This window comes from Macrobrachium nipponense, chromosome 36 (genome assembly GCF_015104395.2).
Source record: "Macrobrachium nipponense isolate FS-2020 chromosome 36, ASM1510439v2, whole genome shotgun sequence".
Taxonomy (NCBI): Eukaryota; Metazoa; Arthropoda; class Malacostraca; order Decapoda; family Palaemonidae; genus Macrobrachium; species Macrobrachium nipponense.
The window spans coordinates 13596773-13620455 of record NC_087220.1 but is presented as its reverse complement, the minus strand read 5'-3'; positions in this window follow the sequence as shown (position 1 = coordinate 13620455).

Below are 23683 nucleotides of genomic sequence, written 5' to 3'. Positions count from 1 at the left end.
GAAAAATAGAGAAAGATAACTGCAGTTAGTTTGCCCTAAAAACAATGGCACGACATTCAAGTTTCCATTCCCAACTGAACTCTCTCTCTCTCTCTCTCTCTCTCTCTCTCTCTCTCTCTCTCTCTCTCTCTCTCTCTCTCTCTCTCGTCGCGAAAGTGAAATAAAATATTTTTTCCTTCCATGTAAGCCCATGCATCCAAAGGTTATTCTTGCATTTTTTGATGGACCTTTTTTTATTTTACAGATCAATTCATAGGCATCTTCTGATAAAATTAAAAATATATAAAAAAGTTTTTTGCAATTAAGTACATATTGAAACTCGAGTGCTTTAGAGGTTACTTAGTGAAATAGGTATTAATAAAACTTGGCTGTAACTACTATTATAAGCACTCTAAAAAGACGTGACATTTCAAAATATTCATTTATTCAAAAATTATTTTCGTAGAATTTTCCTCGGTTAGTGTGAGTGCAAGTGATAATACCAAACGTTGAAAAATTAGTAAGTCTCCCTTAAATATCAGTGAATATGTCTAGACATCAAGGCAGCGAGTATGGCAATTCTGCCAGTTTTTAATGAATAGTAGTACCTGGCATTATTTAGAAAATGCAGTGATTAAAGAAAGTTCCTAATAGACAACTGGTCAATCAGTAATGTATCTTTTTTCGTAATTAATTTTAATTATTTATTTCATCAGTGTCTGGAAAATTATCTATCTCATTATTTTAACTGTAAAGTTAATCCTATTTTCAATAGAATTATATAATAAATATTTATCACATTTATCGGTCTTATTAGTAACACTGCATGTTTATTGGTAGTTATGGTGAATTACTAATTTGATAAGTTTACAGTAACATGCATAACCACATAGGCAAGCCAGATACTGGCGCATTTAGATTTAAATTTCGCCAATTTTAATCTTTATTTTGAGCGAGAAATTATTGATTACGGTTACTTTACCTGCCTGAAGATCTGCAAAGTATTTCTCATATGTTATTCTTCCTAATGCACCAAACAAATTGAAGGTTGCTACCTCTCAGATCTAATCCGTCAAACATAAAGTATGGTAAAAGGGTAACATTTGTGTGTATAATTTCCTTTTCCCTCCATATATACCTCCTCTTCCATAGAATAATAGATACAATCAGAGAAACCTCACCTTTGCATAAAATTCCTTGAAATCACAGAGGAGAGAATCCAATTGATATGACGGAAATTCCTATACAGATTTCGTTTGTGAACTGCGTCTGTTATAGCCTGGATGTTGCAGATGCCACTAGGTCTTGTTTTCGAAGTTTACAATGCATCTCTCTCTCTCTCTCTCTCTCTCTCTCTCTCTCTCTCTCTCTCTCTCTCTCTCTCTTCTCTCTCTCTCGTTTGTACCAGGCTTTATAAAATTCTGTGAAATTCGCATGGTAAGCAATAAAATTGTCATCCGTATTTTTCCTGTATCCTATAATGATGCAATATTAATATGTCTGCCACTTTCTCCGTTTTTATCATTTATTCAATTAAAAACAGAAATTTTAGACATGTACTCAACATGCTGGACCATTTAAAATATAGAAAAAATTACACCGCCAAATTAGAATCTATATTGCAGTAGTCTTTTTTTTCTTTAGATACTGCAAATTTATGATTTGCGTATTTTTATGGATTTGAAGAAAGGAGCGATATTGTCAAGAGCATAGTTCTTATCCTTTTTTACTACCACGCCCCTTGTAGGAGCTACTCTTACTCTCTCGGCCCCCTTTTATCTATAAGACAACGTGTCACTCCAACATTGCTTATTATTATTATTATTATTTTTCTACAAATATTGTTATTATTGGTATTTTTTATTATACTTGAATTAACATAATTTTAGAGTTTTGCCATTTTAGATTTCATTTCTAGCCTTCAGGACACGACTTCTGTAACCGCCTAAGGTCCATAGCTGGAAATTAATTTTATGTAACCCGTTTTTTTTATTATCATTCTAAATTTCTTAACTACTTCTCAGTATTATTACTGTGATTACCATTATTATGAATATTGTTTTTTTTTTATATATTATTTCAGCAACAGTGTGGATATTGCCGATTTATCATTTATTATCGTGTCATCTCATGTTTCTAGACTGTGTATATTATTGTCTCTACTCTGTATAATCCATGTGTATGGACTTGAGCTGAAATGAGAGCTATTATTATTTTTTCGTAAAAAATGAGTGCAACATTTTCTCTCGACTTGATTCCGTCCGTGTCCCGAGCACGAAATCAGGAAGAAGAAGAAGAAGGGACGGCGGCAGAAACGTTGGTTCCTCCTCCGATGAATGTCTTTTGTACGAGTCTTTGAGTTGGCAGTTAGACAGGGTCGTGGGAATTGCTTCTGCATTTCGTATTGCAATGTAATCTGCATCGAGGTTGTAACAATAATGATAAATGAAGTAAAACTTTCACTGAGAAAATGCCTAACTGGTTACCAAATCACCAGATGGCGTCCCTCGAAGAAGAAAAGCTCACTTCCCTTCCAAAGCGTGTTAGGGATAAGAAACGTTATCAATTAAGCTCTCGTCTCCCCGGCAGATCATTACCTACCGGACATTGTAAGTAGTCATGTTAGCATTCAGAATTCGTTATGTCGTGCTTGGCTGAGGCCGTAATTCTACTGTTATGTATTTCCTTTGCGTTCCCCGACTCATGTTATTGTCTTTCCTGTTAATTGTGAATTGTGTCACTTCTGATTAGGCTAATGTTCCCTTCAGGACCACGTGGTCTACTACCTCGTAGCTGGGTAGCTTTATAAAGTAAATGGGACATATTATTTTCACCGTATTATAAGTGTGGACATGAGATCGTTTATTTTCGTAGTAAAATTATGAAAAATCTTGCTGCCATATTCATTAGTCCTGTGAGTTTGGGATTGAAGTCTGTGCTGAACGCTGGCTATCCTGCAAATTCCTTCAGGTGAATCAGTAATCCCCATTGAGAGAGTATAATCCACAACTATTATTATTATTATTATTATTATTATTTTTATTTATTATTATTATTATTGATTATTATTATATTATTAATTTATTAACTTATGCTCACAACCTAATCGTCAATAGTAAACCCAATTAATTGACGGTAGGATGCCAGTTACGATCATTAAGTGTTCAGGGTCACTGAACGCATTTATATTCTCTTCTGTATATAAAACTTCTCTTCTCTCTTGGTTCTTTATGTTCACTAAATCATCGATATTGCAGCACATCTGAAGATATCACATCTAATGATAAGCGGCCTTTTACCCGGTATTTCATTACCTGTGCGTTTTTCTTTGCATCTGATAAGTTGAAGTATTGAAAGAATGCCCTTATCATTATTGCAATGGCATTTTATCGTGATTCGCAAGATGTTTTGAAGGCAAACGTTTTAAAGTTTGCCAGCCACCGTCATAAGTTCCAGTTAACCACACTATCTGTTCCGAAATTAGTTTTAAAACTTTCGTGGAGTCTGTCCATCGAAGCCGAACTTCTTACATAAATTGACGTGGGATTTGGGCAGAAGTTTCCAGGGATTGGCTTTTATGCTCCAAGTGAAGGTTCGTTTTAAACGTCACAGAACCACACTACAATGTATAAGGCCAGAGGTTTAACAAAACCGACGTTAATTTTAGACTATTCTCAAAGGTTCTTTTTTCACTCTACAGTCATATTACTTGAGAGGACTTTCAAACCAAAACAGTGATCTACAATGTAAAGAAGATTGTTTTCGGTCTTAAAATATTTCATTTCATTATACACATGAAGCCTTAAAACCGAATGGCAATACGAAATATGATATTTGAAAGCAGTAATTTAGAGCATAATCAGGATGGGTGTTTCTCAATGTCATAACATATGCAGCTGAAATATAGTTCAGCTAACTAAATGAAAGCTTTATATTTAGATTTCAACTGACTGCACATCAAGTTTCATGGCTATCCATTTTTATAAATTACAACTGTCAATTAAATTATTTATCTTTAATGGACGTTAAGTCAGGATTTAGTATAAAGAGGAAGTTATATTTAATGGGGTTATTATACCCAGTTATTTAGATACTAAATCATTTTAACGAGATTCAACCGAGAGAGAGAGAGAGCGAGAGAGAGAGCAGCTGATTTTCGTATTCTTATCTACGAACGCTATACTGATTATATACTCATCATTGAACGTACAATTATCCGAATTTCAAATTGCGTTCAGAAAGTTTCCTGTCATTATTATACACCAGAGATAACTGACATGTAAGACAACCATTCACTACAACAGAACAGTCTGCCGAGTATCATTTACGTTTTGATAGTAATGACCGATGTAGGTGGCCTTTTGAATATGTGCTGTCGGATTCTGTAGTTTACCGACACTCTAGGGGCATTACTCGACTCAAATATGGAGCCCTAGTTTCACTATACTGAGTGAAAAATAAATTCATGACGGCTGAATCTAGCATTGCTTATGTAGAGACAAAACTAATATCGTGAAGCTACATGACTGGCGCTTTCTCATGTTCACGGATCGGGTCATGGGCTTCAAGCACATTCAACTGCTTTCAGATTAACATCGACAATGCAAACACTGATATTTAGAAAGTGATTAAAAGCAGAATGGATCAACATATGTAACCCAAAAGACAGTGAAGAGGAAAACTATGTGACTAGATTATACTATAGAAATTAAATGAGCCAAATAAGAATACCTTTCGTGATATTGGAAGACATAGAATAACATCGATTTATAAACGTACTGGCCTGACCTTCGAATCTATTATAAAATTTGCCAAATATAAGTTATAAACTATAACTTATAGAAGTGATGTTATATTTTAATCAGGAAAAACAAATATGCCTTTACAAGAAAATGCTAATAAAAAGCATATCCGAAATGCACACAAATCAAATCGAGTCTTACCACAAAAGTTGCAGAGCTTCATAAGGGCATCAAGTGACGTCTAAACTTTCGAGTAAATCGAATTGAACTGAATAAAGAACTTAGGTCAAAGGTCAAGTGTTGGGACCAATGATGTCATTCAGCGCTGAAGCGGTTTCAAAGGCGTAACAGGAGGAAAACCTCGCACTCGCACTATGAATCAACAGCCAGGAGAGAGTGGATTATTAAGATGAAAGAAAGAGAACATGGAAGGAGATACAGTAAAAGGAAATCGAGTTCACAGTTTTGTAATTTGGAAATGGGTGTTAGCCGGAGAATACGATAATCTTGATTTAATTGGCTGGAATTAATTGCATCTTGTTCAAGTGTTTAAGTTTTGGTGGAAACTTGTTGTCCGAAAAAATGGGATTGTGGTTTATATAATTTTCTTCAAGACTGTGTAAGCGGGTGTCGGATTAGAGAAATGTTTATACAAACCATATGGAATTCAGTTTAAAGTTCATAAATGTATGAACTGGAGAAATTGTTAGCAAGGCTAGTCTATATTTTTTTCCCATACATAGATGAAGTAAATTCACCATCGTCTCTGTTACATTGAGATATAAAAAAGATGTAGTCGTTTCTTTCTTTTTCCATGATAAATTTTATATTATGATGTTGATTATTAATATAGTCGAGAAATATCTATCTTTGTCAAGGATCCTTGAATATCGTAAAAACGACATCAGCAAACACAGGTCCCAATAGAGAGCCCATGGCATCTCCATCGACTTGCGAAAAGAGTTGACCTTTAAAATCGTATATTGAGTCTTGCACAGCAAGCTCAAGAAGCGTCTTAAAACGTTGTCTATTAAAACCATGGAAAATTATACGATCGTCATCAAAAACCATGTCTAAAATAATGTCTTTTATATAATTCTAAATCTGAAGTTTAACATCCTGGCAGAGCCTCCAAGCACTTCTCTCTTCTCAAAGACTGGGTCTTGCAAAAAAAAAAATTATCTGGACAGATATGTTGTGTTCTAATCTGCGTCCATAGTTCGATATATATATTTCTGTGCCTTCTTAATAGATTTGATTCTGCTTGAGTGTCTGTATGATATCCTTATCCTTTCATTTTTCTGAGGAGTCCTTTTCAATCAGTAAGTTATGCAACTATGCAAGTCGTTCATTTCTTCTAAGACTCTCAACGATGTGATAGTATCTTCAAATGTGTTTAGTAAATAAAATGCAAATCATTTGAAAGCATAGCAAATGGAGACAAACCAAATGGGTAAAATAATAAAGAAACTCGCAAAAACATAGATGCGTCTCTGCTAATGGATGCCAGTTACTTTGCCCATTAATGAACATTTTGAAAGTTATGTTTTGCGTAAAACACGCTAGGTAACATTACTTTACAAAAGTTTCTAACGCTATATGAAACTTTCTTGGAGTGAATTCTCTTCAACTGAATCATATATAAGGTCAGACATACTTCCAGTCATTTCCCGCTTCCATTACGAAATTATGCTCATTATGGCAAATTCTCTCGAAGCGAACTCGCTGCTGAGTATTCATTAACGCACACACACACGCAAACATAGATAGATAGATACATAGATAGATAGAACCCCCTGACATATTTTCCCCAGCCTAGACCTTCAGAGATGAACTGATGGGTGGTGGGCAGGTAGCAATCCACGGGCATATGAAACGTGATCAGGGAGCTGCATCACTTATCCACGTGTGTTCATGTATGAATAAATATTTTTATCTTTAAAGGAAGTAGCCCAATAATCAGAAAAAAAGCAAGTGATGATCACATTCACTCACTGACTACTGAATCTAGAAAATATTCATTTTACGGGAAAGAAGACTAGTCTAGGCTCTATCTTGCCTCCTATTTTAGTATTCACTCTGCCGGTATGCATGATGAGACGCCTAAACCTTCAGCGACGCTTATTACTGGCACACTGAATAGACCAAGTGTCTTCTCATGCGGTTTCAGGATTAATCTTCGAGATCAAAAGATTCAGTGAAATATCTGATGTTTCGCCAAAATGTGAAATTCTCCCTCTTAATTGACGGACGAGATTCGAGGCTACATTGCAGGTAAGCAATTCCTTTGTCATAAGAGAAAGTTGCGGTCGTCGGAAATTGGGAAGCAGAATACAAAATGAGCAATTCATATCACGGGAAAATCTCTCTCTCTCTCTCTCGCTCTCTCTCTCTCTCTCGCTCTATCTCTCTCTTCCTCCTCTCTCTCAATTTTGGTTGTGTCCTTGTTCCATTGCTTGGAAAATAAGAGGAAAAAATTATGCAAGGATCTCGCCTTTAAAAGTGTCATGGACTAACTGGAGACACGATATATATTATGTATCTATATTATATTAATATATATATATTATCTATATATATATTAATATATATATATGTATCCATCTCTACATATATATATTATATATATATATATATATATATATATAATATATATATATCTATATCTATATCTAAATTATGTTTTTTTATATATATATTATATATACATATATATATGTATATATATATATCTATTATATATTATATATATGTATATATCTATATATATATATATATATATATATAGTATACTATATAATATATATATATATCTATATTATCTATATAATATAATTTATATATATATATATAATATATATATATATATATATATATATATATATATATATATGTAATATATATATATGTAATATCTCTATTATATGATATATATATCATATATATAAAATATATTATATATATAGATTATCTATATATATATTATATATATATATATATTATATATATCTTATATATATATTTATATATATATTAATAATATATATGTATATAATATATATATATAATTACCTATATAAAATATATATATTAAATATATAATTATCTATCTATATATATCTATTAATATATTTACATAATATATAATATATATCTATCTATCTATCAATATATATATATAGATATATATATTACAATAATATATTATATATATAGATAGATAGAGATTATATATATATAATATTATATCTATATATAATATATATATATATATATAATATTACAATATATATATCTATATATAGATATATATAAAATATAATAAGTATATATAAACAAGGAAACAGGTATAATGGACGCCTGAAACCGTCAGAGCATAATTATTTTCCTTGTTGCAGTTCCTGTTTTTTATCTGTGGAAATCGATTTCGATTGTTATCAAACTATTCAATCCTTACTTTATTCTTCGAGAAGTATTATAACTTAAGGTTTCACTCGAAATTATTATAGCAATAACAATACTGCACATCATGGTTCATCAACAAAAATAAATCGTTTACTTAGTTTTGGCCGGTTTATATGCGACTTCAGTTAAAATTATCCTTCTGGTTTTTATGACAGAAATCATTTCATGTCTACTTTGCTGGTTGTGATGGTAATTGCTTCATAGCAAAGAAAGGTGAAGGAAAGGAGAACGCATTTTCGAGAAGTTCGGCAGCAAGGAGGCTTTCGCGCCACTGTTGGAGGCGCATATGCTCGCGGCAGTTCTAGAATCAGCTGGAGTGTTGTGGATCTCGTCGGGACGTGAGAAATGCCGCGATTTCTGATGCAATAACTCGTCTAGATTCATCTAAGAAGTTCTAGAAATCCCTGGAGTCGGTGACGCTCGCCGTAGGCTCCGCCCCCAGAGTGCCGTATAAATACGACGAACGAACTTTGGAGAGCAGTGATCGTAGAAGGAAGAGATCGTAAAAGAGAGGGATCACCAGTTAGTAAGAGCCACAGATCAGATTATCAGTGAGAGATCAGCAGCAGCAGAGATCTTCCGTGAGATACGAGAAAAAAGGAACCGACGAAGTATCAATCAAAAGAAGAGTTGTTCGAGTGTTGGTTGGATATTGGTCTAGTCGTCTTCCGGTGTGTACGGCCGAGTTGTCTCTACGTTGAGCAGACTTCGAAGAAGAAAAGGGGAGAGTTCCTGTCTTACAAGTAGACTAGTTCCTGCAATTTGGAGTCAAGAGGACGTCCTCAATCGTCGATCTACTTTTATGAAGCCAGCGCGTCGAATTGCCAAATCGATTAGCAAGTATTTTAATTGCCTCGCTGTTCCCCCAGTTCATGTAAATAGGAGATACCATTCTGCATTTACCTTTGTTAGTAAGCTTGTAAATAAACCTTTGTTGTGTTAGTGTTTCTTTCTATATTCGTATCCTCAGTTTCAACTCTTGGTGTTGAAATATTTTTTTTTATTATTTCATATCGAACCTGAAACGAACCTCTCTCAGAGGCCGTAACATTGTGTCGACCTTTAACCAGGATATTTCGACACCGTAACATTGTCTCTGAGATCTCGGAGTCCGTATCATTTGTGGCGACCTTGCCTAGGCTATCAACACTAACAGTTTGAAACAGGGAGAATATAGAAAGAATCAGAATGAGTGAGATGGTGAAAGAGTTTGTTGAGTCGGGTAAGCTACTAGGTCTAGAGGGGAATGATCTCCGTGAGTATGTTGAGAAGAAAGAAAGAGAAAAGTATGAGAGAGATGAAAGAGCGGCTGAGAGAGAAGCAATGAAAATGCAATAAGAGAGAGAAGTAATGATAATGCAGCAAGAGAAAGAGAGATAAGCAATGAAGATGCAACAAGAGAGAGAAGTATTGAAAATGCAGCAAGAGAGAGAAATGTTGGTAATGCAGCAGGAAGAAAGAGAAAAAGTGCGTATGCATGAACAGGAAGAGAGAGAGAAAGAGCATATGCAAGAGTTGGAAATTGCTCGGTTAAGGGAAAGTACTCGTAACAGTCGGTCAGGCGAGAACGGAAACGAAGCTGATACGTTAGGCATGAGTGCAGTGTTGAAATTACTACCAAAGTTTGATGAGGAAGATGTTACGACATATTTCATGTGTTTTGAGAAGTTAATGGAATGAGTAGGTTCTCCTAAAGATATGTGGCCTTTATATTTGCAGTCAGTTTTGAGTGGTAGGGCACTTACTGTGTATAGTTGCATGTCTAAGGAGGAATGTAATAATTACGATATCGTGAAAGAAACTGTTCTTAGCACATATAGGTTAGTACCGGAGGCTTACCGTAAGAAATTTAGAAATTTGAGAAAGGATGAAAATATTACGTATGTAGAATACAGTAAGAAGTTAGATAGGCTGTTTTTTGATTGGTTAACTTCTGCTAAAGTTGAGGATTTTGATAGTTTGAAGAACTTAGTGTTGTTAGAAAACTTCAAAGATAACGTATCCCCTGAGATTAAACTTTATATAGAGGATAGGCGAGAAGTATCTTTTGCAGGAGCAACTAGGCTAGCTGACGAATATAGTCTACCTCATAATTTGAGTGTTAGTAAGAAACGAAATGATCCTTCATCTGGTGGAGTACAAAGCAGTAAAGGTTTCAGTCCTAGTAATAGCAATGCGAGTAAAAGTGACTATTCCTGTTATACATGCGGCAAACCTGGTCATACGTCTAAGGTTTGTAAGAGTAGAATGGCATCTAGTGGCTCAGAATTTACTTGTTTCCGATGTAATGGGAAAGGGCATTTAGCGAGGAATTGTGCAGTAGAAAAGAAGGACGGTAAGAAACCAGTGTCTCTAGTTAACCTTTCGTCAAGTAGGAATGATGTGATGAGAGAAACTAGGAAAGTTTTTGGTGAATTTCTGTCAGAAGGCGTAGTTTCCTCTCTTGGAGGAGTAAACTCGAGAGAAGTGGTCTTGCTTCGAGACACAGGATCTGCTGTTTCACTGATAAGGATAGAGTGTGTGCCGAACAGGGCAGAAATCAATATGGAAGAGAAAGTCAGGTTAGGTGGATTTCCTAACACTTGTGTTCTTTGTCCTTTATTGAAGTTGAAATTAGAAAGTCAGGTAGTGTTAGGAGAAGTAAAACTTGCAGTTGTGGACAGTTTACCCGTCAAAGGCATTGACATTATTGTCGGTAACGACTTAGCTTTATCCAAGAATGTGAATCCGATTGTGAGGAATATTCCAGTGCCTGAAATGGTAGTAACTAGGTCGGGTTTAGAGACAGACGTAGACTACGGTCATAATAAGTTCGTGGATTCGAACGTGAGTAAATTCTTGGATTCGAACGAGAATAAGTTCGTGGATTCGAACGAGTGTGAGTTCGTGGATTCGAACGAGTGTGAGTTCGTGGATTCATGGATATATATGTGATTCATATAAAACGAAATACTCTTATATTTATCTATCAATCTAGCTATCTATCTATATATCGATCTATCACTCAAGTCCCTCATTTCAAAACTGTTATGACATTTGCAGATATATAGTATTTTAGTTAATAATAGGTTCAGCTTAGTTTTATAGTATTTTCTGTATAATAAGAGACATGTTTAACTTAACTACATACCGTTCATGTTTTTCATTATGGGAATGAAAAGGAACTCTAAAGATATGAATGTTTGTGGCTGTGCATGTACACTGTCATGATTCCGTCAAAAAATGGATTTTCTAATGAAATCTCGGAATGATCTATATATATATATATATATATATATATATATACTATATATATATCTATATATATATATATATATATATATATATATACCAATAACATCCGATTTTCATTAGAAAATCCATTTTTTGACGGAATCATGACAGTGTACATGCACAGCCACAAACATTCATATCTTTAGAGTTCCTTTTCATTCCCATAATGAAAAACATGAACGGTATGTAGTTAAGTTAAACATGTCTCTTTTATTATACTCTTTTAATTTACTGGTCCTCACAGGAACTCGCTCCACAGAGATCGCAGATGCCCTTCATGCTTATTGTTAGTATTTTGCAAGAAACTTGATTGCGTTCTAATGTAGTTTTTAGAGGTAGGATTAGGGACAAGGGAGCGCATAGTAAGTAACAAGATGTGTTTCGCTTTGTGATACAGGTTTTGTGCCTGGGGATCATGTCTTGTACAGTTTAACGTAACTGATACATCCTCTCTTGCATGAGAAAGCTATCTTCTCTTCATTTAAACTTTCTCTCTGTAATTCTCGTTTCCTGCTCTGAGTAAACTGCAACAGCAGCTCCAGACCTAATCTAAATAGCTCTTTGATAGCCGATGCCGTGTCTGCTCCCAGTGAAGTCTTTGCAAGCGATAGGGAGTGTGCGGAAGACTTTAGTTTAAACAGATATTCAGATCGAAATCGAAATCAGTCAACCAAATGTGTGTAAACCCATTAACTTTATTGAAAACTTATTTTACTGCATAGTTTTCATGAGTAGTTCACACCTTCACACTAGTAGAAACAGCTGAAATTCACATGCGTGTACACATACATGCACACACACGCACACACACACACACACACACACACACACACACACACACATATATATTATATATATATATATATATATATATATATATATATATTATATATTCTAGAGTAGTTAGGTAGCATATTTCCTATAAAAAATATGGTGTTAAATTCCCACGACCACTTGCTACGCACAGTTTTCTAGTAAATGCTTTCATAGTATCTATATATATAGAATCCGTAATTCCTCAGGGACAGAGTACAGTAGGTCGACATATTTCGTCCTCAAGTGTTCTTTTTATTTCCGTAAACATGATTCAAAATGTTCCGATTTAATTTTTAGTACCTAAAATTATATATTTGCATTATAAAATGGAGTAAGGGCTATTAATTTATATAAATTAAATGATTAAAAGTATACATATGCAAAATCAATTAAAATTCTGCATTATTTTGTAAAGTCTTTGATGGTAAATAATAATAAAATACTTCATACATTATTAATACACTATTTGAATTCTCATTAAAAAACAAAATTACATATCAGTTACAAATCAACAGTTATAGGAACGTACCTCAAATTGTACTCTGATAAAAGGGATTCATTCATGCTGCAGCCCATGTGCTAGTTTGTCACCCAAAACCGCACTCCGGTTCCTGTATTTTTTTAACTAATGAACGTATTCTTTAGGAAATTGTGTGTGAATCACTTGCATCCGGAATTGTACTATGTTCGAATTCCAACCAGTGATAATCGTCCATTGGCACTCTTCTCAAAGTATCAGGATTTATCAGGATTTGCAAAACTATTGCCATATGCGGTTTCGTATGTGGGGTGTTATTGTGTTTTTTGGATAATCAAGTTAGAATGTCGTGTGAGGTTTTCTACAGTAAAGGATACTCCAGGCAAACTGGTGTCTATTTCACTTAAGAGTATTTTGGTTAGCTTAAATCATATCATTGTTTCTATGGTTATCCTTTAATATCCAATTCGCTCTACCTCGGACTCCAATGCCATCATCGACTCGGTAACGTGACCTCTATGTGATTATGGGACGCTAGGTTTGTTTCCCAGTACAGGACAACACAATCTCTTCAAAAAAGTTATTTTGAAGTTGGATCTTCAGGTTTTATAGTGACAAGCGTATCCAAAAAAGAGCAAAGAATTTAAGAAGTTAAAAGGGCATTGTGGCTATTACAGTGCATCTGGTAATGAAGTGATCAGCAGATTCTATATATATATATATATATATATATATATATATATATATATATATATATATATATATATATATATATATATGTGTGTGTGTGTGTGTGTGTGTGTGTGTGAGTGGGGGGGGGGGGGGGGGGGGGGGGGGGAGGGGGGGGTTGTCCACATGGTATATAATTCTTATGCCGTTATATACAATTAATTATAGCTTTCGACCATCAGCTGTGGTCTTGTCCACTAAAATGTATATCGTTTAAAGAACTGACATGTAGGAACACAGATAAACTTTTCTCATGATAGCATTTAAAAATATATAGATTAGGTAACAATCAAGCTAATTAACTATTATTATGTATGAGCAGGTGGTTGACCAGCCTTTTTACTTCACAGAATTCTTCTTGAGTTTCGTCGTGGAGTGTTTTTGTTGTCAACGGCTTGTACTATGCTGGTTGGGCGGTTTGTTGGAGAAAATTAATGACCTGTGTGGAGGAAACGAGAGAGGAAGCATTGAGCAACTCAATAAGATAACCTATGTGTCTGGTCCTGCCTCAGTACAGAAGCACATCTTCTCTCACCACACGGTAAATTTGTAAATGTAAATTAGTGGAAACACCAATTAAAGTAACGTTACTATCTATTACAGTCATAGATTATGCGATGTTCTACATGTAGTTTTATGTAAAGAAGTGTTAGTAATTTCACTCATGCTTCCCTCTTGTGTTACAACGATTCCTGCATTATAGAACCGTCCATGAGTGGCCCAGGTGTGTGTCTCAAGTAGATCGACAGTGACACCTAATTAACATTACCAGTGCCGTATGCAGTTAAGCATTCCCGGAACTCAGTATGAAGAGTGGGCTACAGTTTACTTCTTGTACTATTCCTTTGAAAGCATCCTGATCTCTTCACAATTTTAAATTTATGAATTTAACCAATTTGGTTAAGTGTATATAACTGCAGTAGTGTAGAACATTACATTGTGTTTTATACCTGTTATTGTAACTGAGAGTGCCACGGAACTCTATTGTAGCTCCTGTATATATCTTTTGATTCCATTTAGGGAAATATTTATATTTACTGGACATCCTGAGTTTATCTCATACCCCTAGTAGTTGTTGGTAATTTAATTTCGCTAAGGATCTCACTTTTCTGTTCAATGGTAGGTGGCGAACATAGTGATATTGCGCTCTGCACTTACGTCCAAATTAGAACCATTGAATTCACACACACACACACACACACACACACACACACACACATATATATATAATATATATATTATATATATATATATATATATATATATATATATATATATATATATATAGATATATATATATATATATATATATATATATATATATATATATATATATATATATATATATATATATATACATTCTTTGTATTAATTTTTGCAATAATTTTTTAGTCTTTTCAATATTTTTAAGTTTGTAATCATAGAGCAACTTTTGTTTTTAAATTTCAAATTCTTAGCTTTATTGTAATTTATTTTATGCTATATATTTTGCACAGCCCTCGAAAATGTAATGAAGACATTACGAAACGTCAGGAATAAATTGCCCTTCTAGCAAGTCTTTATTTCATTCCCCTCATTGATGTATATCGGTGTGGCCACCGCTGTTTGGATATATATATTATATATATATATATTATATATATATATATATATATATATATATATATATATATATATATATATATATATATATATATCTTCTTGATAAGATTTGCAGGATCAGTCGGTTTCATAGCTTTATACAAACAGAATCTGGTGTCTAGTGAATATGAGACCACAATTTTCCTTTCTATTTTCTCTGTGAACTGAAATGTCAGACAACTTAAATCGAAGTAGATATAATGAAATAAAATGTGAGACAACATAAACAGACGAAGATTTAATGAAATAAAATGTGGGAAATCTTAAATAGACGTAGAAATAATGCAATAAAAAGCGACACAACTTTAACGGACGTAGAAATAATGAAATAAAACGTGAGACAACTTAAACAGACGTAGTAGTAATGAAACAAACAAAATGTGATACAACTTAAATATGCATAGAAATAATGAAATAAAAAGTGACACAACTTAAATAGATGTAGAAATAATGAAATAAAAAATTACACAACTTAAATAGATGTAGAAATAATGAAATAAGAAGTGACTCAACTTAAATAGATGCAGAAATAATGAAATAAAAAGTGAGACAACTTAAATAGATGTAGGATTAATGAAATAAAAAGTGACACAACTTAAATAGATGTAGAAATAATGAAATAAAAAGTGACACAACTTAAATAGATGTAGAAATATTGAGATGAAAAGTGAGACAACTTAAACAGACGTAGAAATCATGAAATAAAAAGTGAGGCAACTTAAATTGACGTAGAAATAATGAAATAGAAAGTGAGAAAACTTAAACAGGCGTAGAAATAATGAAATAACATGTCATACAACTTAAATATGCGTAAAAATAATGAAATTAAAAGTGAGACAAATTAAATTGACGTAGAAATAATGAAATAAAATGAAAGACAACTTAAACAGAAGTAGAAATAATGCAATGCACAGTAAATTTCATGCTACAAATTTGAGAAGGAAAGCGGTCAATAGAGGAAAAGAGGTTTCTGGCGACTGATGATCAATTATAATGCCATAGGTAAGGATGGGAAAAATCTCTCTCTCTCTCTCTCTCTCTCTCTCTCTCTCTCTCTCTCTCTCTCTCTCTCTCTCGCAAAATACAATTGAGTGACTATCTCTGTCTATATATATATCTCTCTCATTTACACATAAAAATATAATCTACAAGTGTCTGGTATTAGTAACGCTGACAAACAAGCATCGTTTCCTGAACAGATATCAAACTTACTAACATATCAATGATGGCGATATATTGTTCTCTCTCTCTCTCTCTCTCTCTCTCTCTCTCTCTCTCTCTCTCTCTCTCTCTCAAAGGAAGCATCGTTTACTGTACATATGTTAAACTCGGCCACCTGATTTTATTTTCAAGAAAACATTTTAAAAACTCAGTACATCTGCATTGCAATCTTGAGCAAGAACATCTACAAAACCACAGCACCGACAACAACTGTTTTGTCTAAATTGTTCCTTCGTAACGGTACAGCGGCCAATTTGCAATACGATAGTCACTCTCAGTTCGCAACCAGCTGTATTTTCCGAGAGAGAGAGAGAGAGAGAGAGAGAGAGAGAGAGAGAGAGAGAGAGAGAGAGGCGTAACAGCATTTGAAGTTAGATCAAGCGTACGAAATCGCTCAATGACAGACCTTCTATTATACCACACTCGTACAATCAGTATGTATCTAATGAGATATAAGTAAATAAAAAGAAACGAGAAATAAAATAAACACAAGGTAAATCCCCAGAAGACAATATTCTATTGTTGCACACATCACAACATTACAAAGAGAACGCCTGACTTGAGGTTATTTCAAGAAAGCTAATATATTGGAGACATATGATAAATTTCCGTTTTTTCTCGAATATAAAAGAAACAAACGGAAATTTCCACGGTATGTAGAAAATCCAAAACTTCGAAGGCATAAAAACACATGTACTCGCATTATCCTCACGGATCACGCCTATTTTACTACGACATCCTGCAGAGTGGTGAAGGAGACCTCGGGGGATTCAATGAATTATGAAATTTAAGATATACAGGCAGACACTAGGGGTCCACTTCCGCCCATTTGGTCGCTGAAAACCACGGTAGGAGGGAGCTGGCATGGCTGGACATCAAGACAAAAAGATCCAGAAAGCAAAGAGACGAACGACAAGGAGGATCTGAAGCTGCCACGAAGGAGGAATAGTTGGAGAAGTTGACAAGAAGGACAGGAATACGTAATTAATATAAAGAATAGCTGAGGGGAGCCACACAAGTACAGAAGCTCCAAACGCGAACATCGGCCTAACCATCACCTGCAGGCCAAAAAACAAACCAATCATAGGCAATCTGACACACAGCATACGTTTAAGGCTTCTCAAGAAATGGCTACTATCCAGACTGAAAAAAAGATGCAAAATCTAATGAGGCTGAACGCTCCTGCTCATTTCCTCAAGCACCATTCTTTCTCCAAAGTCTGGAGTCCCAGACTTCACTCTCTGCCATAGCATTGGTCATCCCCCACCAACGTGCTGCTTCAGATCTACTGGAATCTCTTCCTTGAAGGGTGGGAAGAATGCAGCAAAAATGAGTAGGAGAAATATAATAAGAATCCACCTCAAGTCTAAGGACAGGTTTTCCTTGGAGTTTTAGAATCCTTGAGGCTCCGAGTACTGCCTGCCACCGTGAAGTTCGACCTAAGAAGGATTAATGAAATGAGAGTCACATGCTGACACAAAGACTCAAGATACAAAGATGCAAGCTCCGAGATCCTTAGAAGCCATCTTTGAAGACTTCAAAGCTCTCATGCGTCTGATTTGAAATCCAAGGTAAACGGAAGCTCAGAGAAAAGAATAACAACTGAGGACAACGATGCGACAGCCCTAAGAGCTTTCCAGAAGAGGAAGAGCTAATAGATACAAAGTTAGTAGCAGCTAAAGGAAAGCCACAGAAGTATGGAAGCTCTAGACATATTTGGAGAGAAATGCACTGAAAAATTGAGGCCCCCGAAGATAATCTCATCAACAAGATAGCATGAGGAACGTAAACATCGGCCTAACCATCACCAGCAGACCAAAACTCAAACCAGTTATTAGGCAATAACAGGGGAGGATGAAGATTCAGAAGCACTAACAGATTTCCAAACAGGAGACCTGAGGACCAGATGTGAGCAGATGGAATCCTGGATTGCGGAAGAAGTCTTCAGTGACTTAGTATATCAGATGAATATGAAAAGGAACAAAGGAAAATAAAAGCTATAGCAAATATGTTGATGAACTAGAAACCAAATACGTCATACTGTGAGAAGCAAATGAAATGACAGCAACCCTTTTGGTGTACCCTGTGCCAGGTAAGTATCATTCCAATTACAACTAAAAGCAATCTATTTGGTGTACCCTGTGCCAAGTAAGTATGCTTCTAATTACAACTAAAAACACTCTATTTGGCGTACCCTGTGCCAGGTAAGTATGCTTCTAATTTCAAGCAGAGGAAATCTATTTGGAATACCCTGTGCCAGGTAAGTATGATTCTAATTATAACTAGAAGTAACCTATTAGGAATACCCCGTGCCAGGTAAGTATGCTTCTAATTACAACTAGAAGTACTCTATTTGGCGTACCCTGTGCCAGGTAAGTATGCTTCTAATTTCAACTAGAGGAAATCTATTTGGAATACCCTGTGCCAGGTAAGTATGATTCTACTTATAACTAGAAGTAACCTATTTGGAATACCCCTGGCACGGGATATTCCAAATAGGTTACTTCTAGTTATAAGTAGAATCATACTTACCTGACACAGGGTATTCCAAATAGATTTCCTCTAGTTGAAATTAGAAGCATACTTACCTGGCACAGGGTACGCCAAATAGAGTACTTCTAGCTGAGTATGCTTCTTATTACAACTTGATGCAATCTATTTCGAAGATACTTGCCCGGTAAAAAGGAAGCTTCCTAATTACAACTAGAAGCAACCTATTTGGAGTACCCTGTGACAGGTAAGAAGCTTCTAATTACAACAGAAGCAACCATTGGACTGTGACAGGTTAAGTAAGCTTCTAATTAGCAATAAGCAAGCAACCTATTTGGAGTACCCTGACAGGTAAGTAAGCTTCTAATTACAACTAGAAGCAACCTATGTTATACCCTGCCAGGAAGTATCTAATTACAACTAGAGACCATATATTTGGCATACCCTTACCAAGTAAGTATGCTTCTAATTACAACTAGAAGCAAACTATTTGGTGTACCCTGTGCCAGGTAAGTATGTTTCTAATTACAATTAGAAGCAATCTATTTGGCTTCCCGTGTGCCAGGCAAGTAAGCTTTTAATTACAACTGGAAGCAATCTATTTGGTGTACCTTGTTCCAGGGAAGTATGCTTCTAATTAAAACTAGAGCATACCCTTTTCAAGTATGTATCTTCTAATTACAAAACTGGAAGCGATCTAAATAGTCTACCCCTGTGCCAGGTAAGTATGCTTCTAATTTAAACTACAAGGAATGTATTTGACGTACCCTGTGCCAGGTAATTATTATTCTAATTGCAACTAGAAGTAATCTATTTGGAATATGCCGTGCAAGGTAACTATGCTTCTAATTACAACTAGAAGCAATCTATTTTGAATACCCTGTACCAGGTAAGTATGCTTCTAATTACAACTAAATGCAATCAATTTGGTGTATCCTGTGCCAGGTAAGTATGCTCCTAATTACAACTAGAGACCATATATTTGGCATACCTTGTGCCAAGTAAGTATGCTTCTAATTACAATTAGAAGCAATCTATTTGGTGTACCATGTGGCAGGTAAGTATGCTTCTAATTAAAACTAAGAGACAATCTTTTTTGGTGTACCCTGTGCTAGGTAAGTATACTTCTAATTACAACTAGATCCATCTGTTGTTGTACCTGTACAGAATGTGCTTTAATTAAAACTAGAAGCAATCTGTGTGGTGTACCTTGTGCCAGTAAGTATGCGTTTCTAATTACAATTAGAAGTAATCTATATGGTGTACCCTATGCCAGGCAGTTATTATTCAAATAATGAACTAGAGCAATCTTTTTGGTGTACCCTGTGCCCAAGTAAGTATGCCGTTTTGATTAGAACTAGAGACAATATATTTAAAATACCGTTTGCCAGGTAAGTATGCTTCTAATTACAAACTAAAATCAATTTATTGACGTACCATGTGCCAGGTAAGTATCCTTCTAATTACAACTAAAGGCAATCTATTAGAAATACCCTGTGCAGTTTCATTACTAAACCGAATGTTTTAACTGTCCCAAAAGTGAAGTTTTATGCATGCTTTCCACTTACCCATGACCTTAAATTTCACAAAAAGTTCACTGAAATAATTCAGGAACATTTTCTATCATAGACGCAAATTACTCCTAAGAACCCTTTCACATCGGTTCACTCTTTACCTCGAGGGAACGATTATCGTCTAATGTGTCTTGTGATGTTATTCATAAATGTACTTCCCCTGAACGTCAAATGGGAACTATTTGGGATCCACCAGCAGACTCCTTAAGGTAAGTATCGATTCTCATCATGGCGCAAGCTTCGTACTGGCAGCAGAATTGCAAACCCAGAACACTCCAATATTAGAAACCACTCCACTCCATGTAAACACATATTGATAATAAAGACTTTTTGCATTTTAGGCCCACCACCACCAACAGTCAAGACCTTGTTATTAGGAATCACTTTTTATTAAAGAACTTTTTCCGTCGTTAGACATTCATACGTCCTCCTCCCCTTTGTATTTGTCTTGTCTTATTTTGTTTATTTATTTTTTTGTTTTCGTTTAGTTAAACTCTGTCACTCCTCTAGGTCAGTCCTTAGAATTCTATACTTTTAATTTTAATATGTGTATATTTCGTACACTTTGAAAGAATAATTTCTAGCTTTTATATTTCTGAATTTTTCATATTAAGATTTGTTTTTAAAATTTTGTTAAGAATTATTTTTTTTCATTTTAACAGCCCTCATGATGTAATTAATTTGACAATTACGAACGTCAGAATAAAAGACAGCCCTGCACATCTGTGTCCTCTTCCCTTTATTGATGATTATGTATATATATATATAATATATATATATATATATATATATATATATAATATATATATATGTATATAATATATATATATATATATATATATATATATATATATATACATATATATCCTATATATATTATATATATATATATATATATATCTATATCCTATATATATATATATTATATATTCCGGAGTAGTTAGGCGCAGTCATATTTTCTTTAGGACATATGGTGCTAAATTCCCTCGACTATTTCCTACGCACAGTTATATGGTAAATGCTTTCATAGCATCTATATAGTTTCCGTAATTCCTCAGGGACAGAGTACATATTTCATCTTGAATAAAAATTCCTTAAGTGTTCCTCTTTTTATTTCCTTATGCATGTTCACAATCTTCCGATTGATCTTCAGTACCTAAAATTATGTATCTATATTATGAAATGGAGTAAAGGCTATTAATCTATATAAAGTAAATGTTTAAAAGTATACAAATCCAAAATCTAATAAAATTCTGCTTTATTCTTTGAAGTCTTAGATGGTAAATAATAATAAAATAATTCATACATTATTAATACAGTATAATTCATTTTAAAAACAAAAGTACATATCAATTACAAATCGACAGTTATACTATCGTACTTCAAATTGTACTCTAATAGAAGGGCTTCATTCCTGCTGCAGCCCATATGCTAGTTTGTCACCCAAAACCGCACTCCGGTTCTTGTATTTTCTAACTAGTGAACGCATTCTTTGGGATATTATTTGTGAATTACTTGCATCCGGAATTATACTATGTTCGAATTCCAACCGGGGATAATCATCAATTGGCACTCTTCTCAAAGTATCAGGATTTATACCGATGCTTTGCAAAACTGTTGCCTTATCTGGGAACGTATGTGGGGTTTTATTGTGTTTTGTGTCGTTTTCTGTGGTAAAAGGATACATGAGGCAAACTGGGGTCTATTTCACTTATGTTATTTTGGCAAGGGTAAATTATATCATTGTTTCTATTGTTATTCTTTAATATCCAATTCTCTCTACCTCAGAGTTAATATATTTTCATATATTAACCGAAGGGGAATTCTCAAGTTAATAATAATTTCGTCCTCTTGTGGGTTTTATGATTATGTGACCTGGGTTTGTTTCACGGTACCGGACATCACAATTTCAGGTTTTATAGTGACAAGCGTATCGAAAAAAGAGCAAAAATTTCAAAAAGTTAAGAGGGCGTTGTGGCTATTACAGTTGCATATGTATCTAGTAATAAAGTGACCAGTAGATTCTACATATATGCTGGTTGGGTGGTTTGTTGGAGAAATGGCCTGTGTAGAGGAAATAAGAGAGGGAGCATCATCATCATTGGCACATTTATTCCTAAAGTTTTAAATATTCCCTGTTCTACATATCTCTTCACAAATAGCCGCATTATCTGCAATTGTATTATTTCATGGAAATGTCTCGTTTAGGGAAATTAACTCCCCTTCTTCTACTCGTCTCAAAGTTTTGTCGTTACATGTAAAAACAACCTTTGTACTTTAAAAGTTTATTGTGTGGTTATTCTCCCATGTATGTTGCGCAATTGCACCGTGTGTACTTCCCCTCTGCAGGCAAGGTCACGTGTTCTTCCCTCCTCTCACCAATGCAACGCCCGCCTTTCTCCCCACGTAGCATTCATTGCAGTCATTGCAAGGTATTACAAACTCAGGCATCCTAGGATGCCTAGCACTGACTGTCCTTAATCTCACTGCCAGTGCCACTTCAGCGAACTGGGCAGTGGCCATGCTCCATCTCATTCACACATTGAACAACTCAAAAATCACATCTTTGACCACATTCTCCTGGATCTGGATCAATTACGACGCTAAATTCCATTAAAGTTTCTGCATACCGCAGATTGGTTCTGTTACTCCACACAGCTCGTCCACGGACTAACGCAAAGTTGAAATGGAAGTTTGTGTCACCATCATCAAATTCTCATACTTTGTTTCTTACCTTGTTTCCTGTTCTCCAAACCCCTAATTTTGTCAATGATTGGATATTTTTTTTTTGCTGTGGTGACCGGTAAATTTTTTGTAAATGTATTAGTGGAAACTCAAATTAAAGTAACGTTACTCTCTATCACATGTAGTTTTATGTAAAGAAGTGTAAGCAATTTCACTCACCCTTCCTTCTTGTGTTACAACGATCACTGCATTATAGATCCGACCATGAGTGGTTGATGAATTTAACCAATTTGGTTAAGTGTAAATAACTGCACTAGTGTTGCACATTGCATTGTATTTGTTACTTGATACTGTACTGAGTGCCACGGAGCTCTATTGTAGCTCCTGTATATACCTTCTGATTCCCTTTAGTGAAATATATATATATATATATATATTTTACTGGACGTCGTAAATTTACCTCATACCGTAGCAGTTCTTCGTAATTTAATTTCACTAAGGATCTCACTTTTCTGTGCAATGGTAAGTGGCGAACATAGTGATATTGCGCTCTGCACTTAGGTCCCATTTAGACCCACTGAATTCACACA